Source organism: Antechinus flavipes, chromosome 2, assembly GCF_016432865.1.
Source record: "Antechinus flavipes isolate AdamAnt ecotype Samford, QLD, Australia chromosome 2, AdamAnt_v2, whole genome shotgun sequence".
Classification (NCBI taxonomy): Eukaryota; Metazoa; Chordata; class Mammalia; order Dasyuromorphia; family Dasyuridae; genus Antechinus; species Antechinus flavipes.
The window spans coordinates 666,880,974-666,893,026 of record NC_067399.1 but is presented as its reverse complement, the minus strand read 5'-3'; positions in this window follow the sequence as shown (position 1 = coordinate 666,893,026).

The following is a 12,053-nucleotide window of genomic DNA, read 5'->3' as shown; positions in this document are numbered from 1 at the left end:
CTTCTGTGAGATTAGGTCACATGGGACCAAAAAAAGAAAACAAACATTTATTAGGCACCATTTGTGTTCTAGTGTGTGCTGAGATATGGTCAGGTATCATTTGACACAATAACCTTGGAAGGTAGGTGCCTCCCATTTTACAAATGTGAAAAGTAAAACGGCAGGTGAGTGACTTGTCCCAGCTAATGTCTGAGACCAGATTTGAATTAAGATCTTCCTGATTCCAGACCCAGATCTCTTGTCCACTGTTTCCTGGCTCAGAATTAAAATTTGGAATAAGATTCTAATTTGATGACTTTGAGACATCAGTGCTCTGTATTCAGTTTTCTAAATTCTCTATGATTTTGAATGTTTCAAATAATCATACAATAATATCAAATGAGAAGATATTTGCAAAGTGTCTGGCATAGTAAACATTTAATTGTTCCGTTTCTCCTTCCCTTTGTACAGGGAAAATAGGAAAAATCCCTTCTCATCTTTTCCTGCCTTCCTGAAAAAGTAACTTATCTGGAAAGATGAACCCAGAGATAATTCAGTTTGGTTTATTCTTTTTAAGTCTGATCTTCCACATAATCAATGTCATTAGATAATAGAAATCTCCCATCAGCCCTCTCACAATCATCTTCATATCCTGACATTGACATATAGTACAACAGCTGTATCCATTAGAGAGAATGGAGTATTTTTCAAAGTCAGTGGAAGGCTACTTAAGAATCAAGCAGACTCAGCTCTGCCAGCCCAGCATTATCTCAGGCACATTACACCACCTTAGAAAAGCTTAGACTACAATCCTATTGACCACTCACTAGCCTAGAGAAATTAATAGGAGGGTGAGATCAATAGAACTTCGTCTCATTACTGAAAATTTAAAGCTGCTTTCCACACCTTCAAGGGAAGAACTTTTTCCCCCTTTAAACCACCCCGCTAGTGTTCCAGGAGCACATCAATCCCAACCAGCAGTCAACCTCCACTACAACTGACATTTACCGCAGCTGAAGATGAAAAGATGGCGACTTCTAGCTCTGTCCAGTGACCAGCCTTGCTAAAAACAGAGAAGCTCATTGCCAGGAGACTTGCCACTGTGGTAAAAGGAAGCACATCACTGGTCTTGGAGTTGGAAAAGCTGAGTTCAAATATCAGTTCTTCCACTTCTGAGCTCTATGATGTTGGGGCAGATTACTGGGGCAGATGCTTCATCTGTAGGGTCAGGAAGTGGAACTTTATAGTCCGTTCCTAATTCTGGACGTCCCAACTCTGATTCTGGCCTCCATGAGAAAAATAGATGTCCTCAACAGTAATGGAAGTCTTGGAGAAGAGGCTGGATGAGCCTTTTGGCCCTTCTAGATCTGAGCTGCCTTAATTCTGTTGCTAAAACATGTTTACAAATGACTGTCCTGTTCAATAACACATGAGATGGGAGGATCAGAAAAGGGGCTCTGTGAGTCCAAAGGGAAGATGAGTAACAGCTTTTGGGCCATCCTCCTGGACTTCAGCCAGTTTAACTATTGAGCTACTCCAGCAATGGGGTTCCTACACCAACCATCCTCATGGTCCAGGTTCCAAGAGCTTATTTGTGGGCTGGAGCTTGGCCAGGTGCGCCACCTGGTGGACAACGCTTAGTCCTGAAGATGGAAATTATCAGCACACTCAGTTCATCCCCAAATTGTCCTAGTAACCTCCGGGACCTGCTGTGCTGTCTGAGGTACTAGTCACTAAGGCCTAGAGCAGGAGTTACTCAACCATTTATCATCATCCTCATCAACAACAACAACATACTAATAATAGCATACACAATGTTTTATGGTTTGGCAAGCTCTTTATAAATGTCTCATTGTATCTACACAACAACCCCAGGAGGTAGAGGCTATTTTTCATCCTCATTTTACAGATGAAGAAACAGTGTGAGAGCTTCAATGACTTATCCAGGGTCACACGGTTAGTGTGTGCTAAGACCAGATCGGAACTTAGGTTTTTCTTTTTCTAGGCGTAAAGCTCTGGCCATTCTCCCACCTACCTGCCCTGGAAATCTTGCCTTCTTTCACAGAGATAAAAAGTCTTTATCCATGGCTGTTCTATCAACTTTCAGTGGTTAGCATCCAAGCTAGTCCCTGAGAAGCAGCAATGAATGATGAAAATGTTAGCTGGCTTTGGAGATTGAGATCTATCAGTACTTTTCAGCCATGACCTCATCAGGGGCTTTTTTTTTTTTTTAATATAACTTTTTATTGATAGAACCCATGCCAGGGTAATTTTTTACAGCATTACAGCATCCACTGCTAGGCACTTCTGTTCCGATTTTTCCCCTCCCTCCCTCCACCCCCTCCCCCAGATGGCAAGCAGTCCTTTACATGTTAAATAGGTTACAGTATATCCTAGGTATAATATATGTGTGCAGAACCGAACAGTTTTCTTGTTGCACAGGAAGAATTAGATTCAGAAGGTAAAAATAACCCGGGAAGAAAAACAAAAATGCAAGCAGTTTCTATTCATTTCCCAGTGTTCTTTCTTTGGGTGTAGCTGCTTCTGTCCATCCTTGATCAATTGAAACTGAATTAGCTCTCTTTATTGAAAAGATCCACTTCCATCAGAATACATCCTCAAACAGTATTGTTGTTGAGGTATATAATGATCTCCTGGTTCTGCTCATTTCACTCAGCATCAGTTCATGTAAGTCTCGCCAGTCCTCTCTGTATTCATCCTGCTGGTCATTCCTTACAGAACAATAATATTCCATAACGTTCATATACCACAATTTACCCAGCCATTCTCCAATAGATGGGCATCCATTCATTTTCCATCTTCTAGCCACTACAAAAAAGGCTGCCACAAACATTTTGGCACATACAGGTCCCTTTCCCTTCTTTATTATCTCTTTGGGGTATAAGCCCAGTAGAAACACTGCTGGATCAAAGGATATGCACAGTTTGATAACTTTTTGAGCATAGTTCCAAATTGCTCTCCAGAATGGCTGGATGTGTTCACAATTCCACCAACAATGTATCAGTGTCCCCTTCAGGGGCTTTTTTGGTAAAGATACTGGAGAGGATTGCATTTGCATTTTTGCATTTCCTTCTCCAATTTTTTTTTTTTGGCATCATTTTGCTGGGGTTTTTGTATAATAATAGCCTTTTATTTTCCAAATGCATGCAGAGAATTGAAAAATTCAATATTCATCATTGCAAAATCTTGTATTCTGAATTTTTCTCCCTCTCTCCTCACCTTCCCCCTCCTCTAGAGGGCAAGTCATCCAGTATTAGATGAAACATGTTCAATTCTTCTAAACATATTTCCACATTGATTGTGATGCACAAGAAAAAACAGCTCAAAAAGGGAGAGAAATGAGGGAAAAAAGCAAGCAAGCAAACAAATAGCAACAACAAAACAAGTAAAAAGATTATGTTGTGATCCACATTCAGTCCCTAGGGTCCTCTCTCTGGATGTAGAAAACTCTCTCCATCACAAGTCTATTCTCCAGCTCATTTTACAGGAGAGGCAACTGAGGGAAACAGTAAAGTGACTGACCCGAGGTCACACAGCTAGTAAAAGTCTGAGGCTGGATTTGGACTCAGGAAGAGGACTCAGGAGAGCCTTCCTGTCTCCGGGCCAGATGCTCTAGCCACTGCTACCTGAGTTCTAAGGTTGTCCCGTGCAATTTACAACCCACGTGATCCCGGGCAAGTCCCAATCTTTCCCTACCCCGGGTCCTAGATGTAACTCTAGACTTCATCCATCACAAGTCCAGGGCTTTTGCATTTGCAATTTGTCCTCTGAAGAGCGTTGTCTGAGACTCTAAGAACTTGCCCGGGATCATCCACCCAAGAGATATCAAGATATAATTTGAACTCTAGAAGTCTAGATTTGGGCCACCAGGTGACGCCACAGTGCTAGGCCCGGAGTCAGGAGGCTCTGAGTTCAAATCCAGCCTCAAACACTAAGGGTTTGGCTAAGTGACCCTAGGCAAGTGTCCCCAGCTTTTTTACCTCGGTTCTTCATCTGTGTGAGAGGGAGAGAAAATAATAATAGTTTTGTTTTGCCAAGAAAACCCCAAATGAGGGTCATGGAGAGGCGGTCACAGCTGGAAAAACTGCAGCCCGAGAGCCCGCTTTTCTCTCCGGGACTCCTTTCTCAGACAGTCCAGAAGCCTGGACTAAGTGCAGACCTCTAAAGAAGGAAGTGGGGGAGGGGGGATTAACAGTCCTCACCCCATCTCCTGGTCCTGCTCTCCAGCATTCTAAGGGAGCGACTGCACCCGGACAGCTGTCCGCGGGGGCCGACGGGAGGCAGCCGGGAGAGCCGGGAGAGAGACGGGAGACCAATGCCGGGGGAGAGCGAGGAGAAGCCGGGCCCTGCGGACGGCCAGTGCGCGCCGCCTGAGCTCCGGCACCGCTCCGACAGATCCCCCCGAGCCGCTCTGCCATCCTCAGTCCGTCCGGAGAGAGCCCGGCCCCACCGGGCTCGTGGCTGGGGAGAGGTGGGGAGAATAGAACGGGGGGAGGGGGGAAGAGAAGAGAAATGGGCTCGCCAGGCTCCAAGCCAAGCCCACCCTCGGCGCACTGTCTCCCGTGGGAAATACACTGGATGTTGCAAAAGAGAAGCGGAACTCGTTTATCAATCGGAATCTTCCAGTCGCGCTCCCTCCTTCTCTCCTTCCCTGCCTCCTTTCCTGCCACCTTTCCTCTCTTCCACTTCCCTCTTTCCCTCCTTTTCCTCTTCCTTCCTTCTCCCCTTTCCTCCCTCTCTCTCTCCCTCCCCGCCCCCTTCCACTTCTCCTTCTCTCTCCTTCTCTGCCTTTTTCCCTGCTTCCCTTCCCTTCCTGTCTCCCTCACTCCCTCTCTCCCTCCCTTCCCTCTCTCTTTCCCTTCCCCTCTCTCATAAAACAAAAACAGAAGAAAGCTTGTCTTAGAGCTCAGCTTGTGAATCTTTTGAGATACAATTAAGTGGATCTGGGAGGAAAATCTGGAGTGAATATTTAAAAGCTGTTTTCATACATACATACATATATGTAAGAGTGTTCAGCATTCATCTTTGCAAACCCTTATGTTCCAAATTTTCTCCTCCCCTAGACAACACGCAATCTAATATAGGTTAAACATGTGCAGTTCTTCTAATTATGTATCCATATTTATCATGCTGCGCAAGAAAAAAATCAGATCAAAAGGGGGGAAACATGAGAAAAAACAAGCAAACAAAACAACAAAGTACAAATACTATGTTGTGATCCACATTCAGTTGTCCCCTTGGTCCTCACTCTGGAGGCAGGAGGATCTCTCCATCCCAAGTCTATTGGAACTGGCCTGAATCACTCACTCTTGAAAAGAACCAATTCCATCACAATTGATCATCTCATAATGTTGTTGCCGTGTACAATGATCTCCTGGTTCTGCTCATTTCAATCAGCAACGGTTCGTGTAAGTCTCTCCAGGCCTCTCTGAAATCATCCTACTGATCATTTCTTTTCTTTCTTTCTTTCTTTTTTCTTTTGGTTGAGACAATTGGCCACACAGCTAGGAAGTGTTAAGTGTCTGAGGTCACATTTGAACTCAGGTCCTCCTGACGTCAGGGCTGGGGCTCTATCCACTGCACCATCTAATTTCCCCTGTTGATCATTTCTTATAGAACAATAATATTCCATAAAATTCATATATCACAAGTTGTTCAGCAGCTCCCAGTTCCTTGTCACTATAAAAAGAGCTGCTGCAAACATTTTTGCACTTGTGGGTCCTTTCTCCATTTTTATGATCTCTTTGGGATACAGGCCCAGTAAAGACACTGCTGGATCAAAGGGTATGCACAGTTATATTAAAAAGCTCTTTTCTCTTAGGTTTTCCATGGTTAGATAAGCTCTGGTACAAATCAAGATGGTTCACCTTCTCTCAGGCAGGAAATGAATGCTGATTTGGGGCTCAGTTAGACAACAGTACATACAGCTCTTCATTTGTTTCAAGCCACTCATTCTTCATCTGGGTATGACCAAGATCATGGAGGTGAAAGACTGGATCACAGAGGCCTCAGGAGGCTATCCCAACTTCCTTTTTAGAACAGAAGTCAGTTATAGCACAACACACAAGTATCTAAGCTGTGGGAGACTTGACCAATGAGCTTGACTAACCACCCTATTTTCACAAGATGACACTGAGAAAAAAAAAAGAACTGACTTCTTCAGAATCAAACAGAAAGTATCATAAAATCTCAGATTTGAAGGGACCTTGATGTGGTCATCTAATCCCAATTATATTTCAACTAGAATGCTATTAAGGATGAAGGGGCTGGTCAGTTCTTCCAGAGCCTCCAGAGCTATGAATCAGAACATCTGAAGGAGATGCAAAGCAGCTTGTACTGACACAGGTGTTGCTTGTGGACTGGGAATGAAATAAATTGGAGGCAGAGGGAAAAGGAGGGAGGTCAGAGAATGCAACTGCCTTTCAGTCAAGAGGTCAGAGAACAGCAACTGCCTTTCGGTCTCCTTGTATCATCATCATTATCCTCCTCTTCCTCCTCCTCCTCCTTTTTCTCCTCCTCTCACAAGAAGAGAAGAAAAGGTCTACCAGAGGTAAAGCAAACTTACATATTGTGTTTCCAATACTGGACATTTACTTCATCATTTAATTTTTTGTTAACATTTTCTCCATCACATTCTTTAGTCCAGACAATTAAAAAGAATAAATCAGGTCCTGATTTGTAGTATTTGCTGATTTCCAAGGTAGATACTTATATTAAAATTGCAAGGATTTACTCTCATGAGTCAGTTCTTTTTTTTTTTTAATTAAAGCTTTTTATTTTCAAAGCATATGCACAGATAATTTGTCAACATTGACCCTCGAATAGCCTTGTGTTCCAAATTTTCCCCTCCTTTCCCCCACCCCCTCACCTAGATGGCAATCAATCCAATATATGTTATACAGGTTAAAATATGTGTTAAACCCAATATATGTAAACATATTTATACAGTTCTCTTGTTGCATAAGAAAAATCAGATCAAAAAGAAAAAAAAATGAATAAGAAAACAAAATGCAAATGAACAATAACAAAAAGAGTGGCTCTCTTCATCAGAAGATCATTGAAACTGGCTTCAATCATCTCATTGTTGGAAAGAGTCACGTCCATCAGAATTGATAGTCATATAATATTGTTGCCATGTACAATGATCTTATGAGCCAGTTCTAACAGGCTACAGTACACCCCTGTGTAGACTACTGAGGGAAAACAGCTTGTTCACAGACATAAAATGATTGGGGGAATGGGGAAAGGCAAAGAGAGAGGATAAAAACACTTGAAAAAGCATCAGGCTAGGCTGCCGAATCATTGCTTCCTACGGCAGTGCAGATAACACATACAATCAAATTATAGGGTTAATTATGGAAAAGATTTAAGGATTTTTTTTCCAGTCACTAAATATCATGGGGATGAGAGACCAGTAAATTTCTATTCCTACAAGAAGAGTCATTTCCTTTTTAGCTTATATTAAATGAATACAATTGTATTGCATTAGGACAAAATTTGTCTACAATCTCAAATACTCCGGTAATCTAACTTGCCAGTGGAATTGTGATCTCACTGGATCCTGATGCAGATCTGTCTATGTCTGCACATCCTGTACACCCCTTTACCCATGTCCTCACATAACATCATTACTATGGGCCTGCCCAATTCACTAGAGAGCTTCCTCATTTTCTTCTTATGGCAGGAATCTGTCTATTAGGTATCCCTATTACTCACCAGTAGATCAGCTGAGTCTTTAATTATACATTTCTTTAAATGATCTGTTTTCCTATAATTCTTTGTTTGTGATGTTACGGTCTACTTGTCCCCTACGCATGCCCCCATTACCCTTTCGATGAGAATGACTTTTAATTATTCCAAGATTTTAGTGCTTCATGAGTCATAGCCATACAAAAACTACTGGAAGAGTACTGGTATTTTTTTTTTTAAATGAGCCTAAATTCCAATAGACTTAGGGTGGAAAATGCCATCCACACCTAGAAAGGGAACAATGGAGACTAAAATGTGGATCAAAGCATAATATTTTCACCTTTTGTTTATTTATTTATTTATTTATTTTCTTTCTTATGGTTTTTTCCCCTTCTGGTCTGATTTTTCTTGTACAACATGACAAATATGAAAATATTTGCACATATGTAATTTATCAAATTGCTTGTTGTCTTGGGGGTGGTAAGAGAAGGAGGGAGTAAAATTTGGAACACAAAATCTTACCAAAAATGAATGTTGAAAATTATCTTTAAAAAAAAAAACTATCTTTACATGTATTTGGAAAAATAAAATACTATTTTTAAAAATGAGCCTTGATTTCAATGAAAAGTTTGTGATCATTAAAAGAAAATTTTCATTTTGCCAAAGGCAATCCATATGACCATCCCTTATTGTCCTTTTAAAATTAAAGATGTATATATTAATAAACAAGTATATTTAACAACACACACACACACACACACACACCTGATCAGAAAGTAGTCATAGAGGCTGATAGTTAATATTCTTTTCCATTTATTTTTCTTGGAATAAATAAGATCAGATATTCTCTATCTGGTATTATTCCCTCTTTCAAATACCTTGACCTAATCCCTGTTAAGACTGTGATGTCTTCAACACGAATTTCCTTCAAGTCCATTTAAACTAACTGCTTTCTTTGTTCTCGTTGTCATTTCTACCTTCTATTAATTAAACACAGGGCAGTCTGATGTTAAAGTCTAAGTCTGCGGACTTCGTTTTCCTTAATGAAAATAACTTATTAAAATCTGTGAAGATCTTTTCCATCTTTTGTGTTTTTTATTATTTAACACCCACTTAACTGCCCTTGAGATCAGTTGGCTTATTTTATTTTCTCTGAAATGGTTTCGCCTCTACTGTATCTGTTTCATAATCTTCCACCATCCTCCTTAGGATTTTTCAAATGAGTTTATATTCTGTGCTGCCCTTGGCAGGCATATCACTAGGGATAACTGTTTGTTTATTTGTTTGTTTTTACATGTTAATGGCAAATATTTGTTTTCTAATCCTTTATTATCTGTTGTACAATCACAGTATAGTCATACTAGGGAAGACTGAAGTATAGAAGGTGGGAAAAGGAAGCAAGAAGGAAAATGAACATCACGTCTTCTCTGTGTTGGCTGAAAAATGGTAACTAGGGCAAGCCTATGAGTTTTTTCTAAGCAAGGATTTTTCATGCTGCAGAAATACAAAGGAACAAATATAGCCATTCCATGGTGTCGTGGAAAGGGAATAGGAACAGGGCCTGTGTTTAAAAAATTTATGCTAATCACTGCCTGTGTAACTCTTGATAATACATTGAACATCTCTGGGACTCAGTTTCCTTATTTGTTATATGAGATCATGCTAGATGATTTCCAAAGTGTCATCCAATTCAACATCCTATAACCAGCATCATGTGATTTGGATATTATCATAGTAAGAGAGTCACTCACTGTAGACCAGCTTGAAAGGACCCATCTACCTTACTTGAAAACCTCCAGTCAAAAGGATCCCACTATAAAGCCCAACAACCAATCTCTCTTTTAAATATCTCTGGTAATCACTGTCCCCCAATATTAAATCCAAATGTTTTCATATAATGTGATTTTTTTTTCCAACTTTACTTCTGGTTCTGTTCTTGGTCAAGCAAAATAAATGTAATCCTTTAGAACTGGTTTTATGGTCTAGGTCTTTCCTTTCCAAGATAATACTTTTCAAAAGTGATCTAAAATGTAAATAATTCCTTTCCAGTAAAAATACCTTTTGGGAATCCCCTTAAGCTGATGAGAAGGGGAAGAAAAAGAAGCAGTATGGTGACAGTTTGGGGGGACCTCCTCCTTCAAAACTAGCAGTACCTCTAATTGTTTTCTCATAAAAATTTAAAAAAGCACAACAGGGAGCTCAGAAATAGAATAAGGAAGGAGGTTAAAAGATTCCCATTCTATTATAAAAATTGCATTCTATTATAAAAATTGGACATCAAGAAAGATTGAGGAATCTTGAGATTATTGAACTGGAAAGTACTTTGGAGACGATCTAATCTAACTCTCTGGTTTTACAAGTGAGGAAACTAAGGTTTAAAAGAAATGACATGGAACATGGATGGTTAACAACACTAACATTTGACTCAATAGCTGGCTCTTTCCATGATTGGCTTCCATAGATCAGAATTTTTTCAAACATTATATTATTATATTATATTATATTATATATCATATTATTATGTCACATCAAGAAAATAAAAGTAATGACTGAAAAGAAAACATTTAGGGAAATCTTCCAGTTGTGATGAGTAAAAGAGCAGTAGGTTAAATTCTCCAAGACTATCCACTTTTTTCAGCATCCTCTACATAGCTGCCATAGTGACATCTTGGTTGGGCTCCCAAGATGGCAGACTAGAAGGAACTAGAATAGCAGAGATATCCCCCAAAATAACTCCATAAATATTAAGATCAATAAATTGAATATAAAATTCAAAATGATGATAAAACCAGTAAATTAAATGCCAAAGCTGAAATCTAGAAAATCAAAGAGGAGATTAACAAAATTGAAAGAAAAAAAATACAATATTTTTCAAAATAATAGACAGTTAATTTGATAGTTTAAAAGGAAGAAAACCAAATACTAGTTTTGAAAAAGAAAAAAGAATTCTTAGCAAATGAAAAAGAAATTTTAAAAATTATTAAAAACTACTTTGCCCTAAAACTACTTTACCAAGAACTTTGCAAATGAAATTGAGGAATATTTTCAAAAACAAAATGCCCAAATGAACAAAACAAGAAATATAGAACTTAATCTAATTTAAGAAAAAGAAATTTACTAAGTCCAAAGGAAAAAAAGTAGAAGGATTGACAAGCAAATTCTGTAAAACATTTAAAAAACAATTAACTTTTCCTCAAATGTATTCCAGTCCATCCTTCACTCACCTGATATGCTTAAAGTATAGGTCTAACCATGTCACTTCCCTAATCAATAAAGTATCAAATATAAAATTCTCTCTTTAGTTTTTGAAGTTCTTTATATTCTGGTCCTTTTATTCCATGGACTCTTCAATCCTGTGCCATAGGCCTCCTGGATATTCCTAGAAAAATTAACTCCTCCTAAGGATTCTAGTCTTTCTTCTTGACTACCCTTCATGCCTAGAAATCTTGTCCTTCCCATTTCTGTCTCCAGGCTTCCTTGGCTTTTTTAAGGTCTCACATAAAATACTACCTTTTCCAAGAAGATGAATGCCTTTCTTGGGTCATTATGAATTTATCCCATGTACATGTCTTATGTAAACATAATTATTTTCATGTTGTCTCTCCCATTAAATTGTGAGCTTCTCAAGCACAGGGATTAGCTTTTTGCTTAGTAAATGCTTGTTGAGTATTGTGATATGGGAGCCACCTGCCAGTGGCTGCTGGAGGTCTAACTCAGACCTGTAGAAGGGATCTCTTCATGTGAGAGGATGTTGATGATATAAGGAGACTGAAAGGCAGTTGCTGTTCTCTGACCTCTCTGGCTGAGAGGCCGTTGGTTGTCTGACCTCTCTCCACTTCTCTCTGCCTCCAATTTATTTCATTCCCAAGCCACAAGCAACACCTGTGTCAGCAAAGGCTGCCTTGCAGCTCTTTCAGATGTTATGATTCCCAGCTGTGGAGGCTCTCGGAACATTGACCTGCCCCTTCACCAAGGCATGGTCCTTAACAGTTGACTTGCCTGAATGATATCTGCTGCTCCATTTGACTATAATCAAATGTGTACCTCCACTCCCTTCCAAGTACAACCTTTCCTCAAAGTCCTCAAACAAAATACAAAGTTTGTATCTTCAACAGCCTGCTAGACATTGTCTCATGATAGTATCTCAAATTCAATATGTCGAAAGTGCAATTGATCACTCTCTGCTAAACCTTGCTTTTCATCCTCCCTCTATCACCTCTATTTCTCTTAAATAGCCTCCCCATCCCTTAATTTACCATGGTTTGAAACCTCAGAGTCACCTGGGAGTCACCTCTCCCACATCTAATTAGCTGCCAAGTTCTTTTGATTCTGTTCATACCCTGTAGGGTACCATCTTAATTCCT